Raw genomic sequence first — 3,796 nt, forward strand, 5'->3', positions numbered from 1 at the left:
ATAAGTATTTGGTCACCTACAAACAAGCAAGATTTCTGGCTCTCACAGACCTGTAACTTCTTCTTTAAGAGGCTCCTCTGTCCTCCACTCGTTACCTGTATTAATGGCATCTGTTTGAACTCGTTATGAGTATAAAAGACACCTGTCCACAACCTCAAACAGTCACACTCCAAACTCCACCATGGCCAAGACCAAAGAGCTGTCAAAGGACACCAGAAACAAAATTGTAGACCTGCACCAGGCTGGGAAGACTGAATCTGCAATAGGTAAGCAGCTTGGTGCGAAAAAATCAACTGTGGGAGCAATTATTAGAAAATGGAAGACACACAAGACCACTGATAATCTCCCTCGATCTGGAGCTCCACGCAAGATCTCACCCCGTGGGGTCAAAATGATCACAAGAACTGAGCAAAAATCCCAGAACCACACGGAGGGACCTAGTGAATGACCTGCAGAGAGCTGGGACCAAAGTAACAAAGGCTACCATCAGTAACACACTGCGCCGCCAGGGACTCAAATCCTGCAGTGCCAGACGTGTCCCCCTGCTTAAGCCAGTACATGTCTGAAGTTTGCTAGAGAGCATTTGGATGATCCAGAAGAGAATTGGGAGAATGTCATATGGTCAGATGAAACCAAAATAGAACTTTTTGGTAAAAACTCAACTTGAGGAGAAAGAATGCTGAGTTGCATCCAAAGAACACCATACCTACTGTGAAGCATGGGGGTGGAAACATCATGCTTTGGGGCTGTTTTTCTGCAAAGGGACCAGGACGACTGATCCGTGTAAACAAAAGAATGAATGGGGCCATGTATCGTGAGATTGAGTAAAAACCTCCTTCCATCAGCAAGGGCATTGAAGATGAAACATGGCTGGGTCTTTCAGCATGACAATGATCCCAAACACACCACCCGGGCAACGAAGGAGTGGCTTCGTAAGAAGCATTTCAAGGCCCTGGAGTGGCCTAGCCAGTCTCCAGATCTCAACCCCATAGAAAATCTTTGGAGGGAGTTGAAAATCCATGTTGCCCAGCGACAGCCCCAAAACATTACTGCTCTAGAGGAGATCTGCATGGAGGAATGGGCCAAAATACCAGCAACAGTGTGTGAAAACCTTGTGAAGACTTACAGAAAAAGTTTGACCTCTGTCATTGCCAACAAAAGGTATATAACAAAGTATTGAGATGAAATTTTGTTATTGACCAAATACTTATTTTCCACCATAATTTGCAAATAAATTCTTTAAAAATCCTACAATGTGATTTTCTGGATTTTTTTCTCATTTTGTCTCTCATAGTTGAGGTATACCTATGATGAAAATTACAGGCCTCTCTCATCTTTTTAAGTGGGAGAACTTGCACAATTGGTGGCTGACTAAATACTTTTTTTCCCCACTGAATGTGTGGCCTATGCAATTTAAATTCCCCCTGAATTGGCACCATTTCACTTCATAAATTGTGTATTTTGCTCATCCCTCATAGACATGATCTCTTGTTACCAAGCACTGAGAAAGTAGAAAATAAAAGAAAAGGGAGGGAAAGGTGTAGTTCATTAAAGCCTGAACTAGGTGCTTCAGAGTTGTGAGTCGTCCTGATGGAGCATGCTTAGAGACATGTAAATGAGTGGGTAATGGTTGTCAGGTTCTGACAGCTTTAAATATCCTTTTAGTTCTCTGAGCTTATCTGTCATTAAAAAAAACCTTTAGAGAGCAGGCACAGACAGCTGAGGAAGCATGGCACATCATTATCAAAAAATGGTGGGATTCTCTCTCTGTCGGGCCGTGCATCTGAGACTCACCCCTGGCCGTGCAAACAGTGCTCTGCCTGTCAGGAGAACAAAACATGCACTGCCACAACCATGTTTTTTTATTGCCAATCACACACTCGCGACATCACCTCCACACAGGAAGCATGTGTAAGACTGGGGTTGATTTGGACTTATGCAACACACAATCATACAACTGCCTTATCAGGATGTGATGTGAGTCAGGGCTGTTTTATGTGATTACTCCTCCTTTATGTGATTAACATGTGCATTCCATTTTTTGCTCTCTCACATCTGTTTTCTTTCTTGTATGTGGGGAGTGGTGTTAAGCTAACTAAAGATGTTTTAAAAAAAGCTGTAATCTGTTACATATTGTACACTTGTATACTGTCAAATATTTTATATATACTGTATATATATATATATATATAATGATATAATAATATATATGGCCAAAATTATTAGAACACTAGTATTTTCAGCAGCTAAATAATGGTTTTAAGTCAGTTATTTCTATCTTTTGCAGTAGTGTGTCAGTAGGAAATATCAGTTTTCATTTCCAAACTTTCATTTTGCCATTAATTGTAATAATCCAGTGAGATTTTTCTTTGCACAAGGAGTCTGACAGCAGCTAGTGCTCCACAGAGATCTGGTCTCACCATCATCCAGTCCGTCTGGAATGACTTGAAGAAATGGACCAAACTCAGACAGACTAAATCCAGAAGAACTGTGACAACGTCTCCAAGATGCTTTAGAGAGCATAGAAGTCAGTGCAAAGTAAAAGTAATGCAAGTCAGTGCAAAGTACCCACAATGACAAAAAAGTGTGCTTGTGAATATATTTAGCTATAGTTTTGTACAAAATTGTAAACAAAATGTATAGAACAAATATGTAAAAACGTTTCTTTGGAGACTCTCAGGAACATTTAATTCAACTGGAATAACAATAAATAGAACTAGAACTAAATACGTTTTTGTGGTTTTCTTTAATTATTATTGTAAATTAGCTAAACATTTCCTTTGATTAGGATAGGTCAGGGTGAGTCTGTAGAAGTCTATGGGATGTGCACATTTAGATAAAAATGAATATATTTTGATGCATCTCTCTGTGTGTGTGTGCGTGCGTGCGAGAGAGAGAGAGAAATTTGTGCTAATGATTCTCAGAGACAATAAATAAACAAGCAGCATGATTACCTGGTGGTGTTAAACTATCACACACAGACCAGTTACTGACTGACTAAAGTTGAAAACGAGTTTAATGTGTTTACAATTGTGCCTTAAGCATATTGTGATCAGTACCATCTAATAGTGTGAATCACTCCAGTCCCACGGCCCGACAACTTCAATACCAGATGCACAGAAAACTCCCACAGGTCCCTGAGGTCCAACTCTGTAAGATGCAGGTTGTTGTGCTCTTTAAGGTCACTGCAGTTAACCTCTGTTCAGTGTCTAGTCTGCAGAATCCAGCTGCCCCCTTGGGATAAACAGGAAAGGCAGGAGAGACAGAAGTTGCTTGTGACACCTGTCCATAACTCCTGTGGCACTGGCCAAATGCCCAGCCAATGAAAACACCGTCCGAATGTCCCACATAAACGAGAAGCTGGCTGAAGAAATCGAAAGGGAGTGAATGACATGGGGGCACCAGAATGAATTTTGTCAGGTCATTTAAACTGCTTTGTTTCCCAAAATAGTCCCAATTTACAGCAATCCCTAGCTGCAAATCAAACAGGGGGAATGAGAGATTTGGAAACAAAGAGTTAGAGGAAACAAAGACAGAGAGGACTAAAGGGAGGAGGGGGCGAGAGAAAAATGAAGTGGAGCAAAAGACAGATTTGACTTTAATGGAAGAAATTCAGCTGGGGCAATTTCTTGCTTTGTATTCGTTTCAGTTCATCATACATCCACTTTGTTTTACAGAATACATCCACAGTGTTTTAATGAAAGACATTTCGTCCGTCAGTGTTTCATCTGCCTCTTCAGAATGCTGATTGCAGTTTGATGAATGTTTAAACTGTTTAAACCGTATTGAAGGGCCC

The 3,796-nt window shown here is 40.8% G+C and overlaps 1 protein-coding gene and 1 long non-coding RNA gene across 2 annotated transcripts in view; one reads left to right on the forward strand and one right to left on the reverse strand.

The window, feature by feature from the left end:
- The window catches only part of LOC107600438 (heparan-sulfate 6-O-sulfotransferase 3-like), a 72,869-nt gene that overhangs the window by 45,756 nt on the left and 23,317 nt on the right, over positions 1-3,796 (forward strand). The gene's annotated exons all lie outside the window — the stretch shown is intronic.
- The window catches only part of LOC107600439 (uncharacterized), a 13,996-nt gene that overhangs the window by 4,979 nt on the left and 5,221 nt on the right, over positions 1-3,796 (reverse strand). Inside the window, exon 2 of the long non-coding RNA XR_001610810.1 lies at positions 3,660-3,664. This is a non-coding gene — a long non-coding RNA (uncharacterized lncRNA). The remainder of the gene's footprint in view (positions 1-3,659; positions 3,665-3,796) is intronic.

This window comes from Sinocyclocheilus grahami, unplaced genomic scaffold (genome assembly GCF_001515645.1).
Source record: "Sinocyclocheilus grahami isolate Dianchi unplaced genomic scaffold, SAMN03320097.WGS_v1.1 scaffold283.1, whole genome shotgun sequence".
NCBI lineage: Eukaryota > Metazoa > Chordata > Actinopteri > Cypriniformes > Cyprinidae > Sinocyclocheilus > Sinocyclocheilus grahami.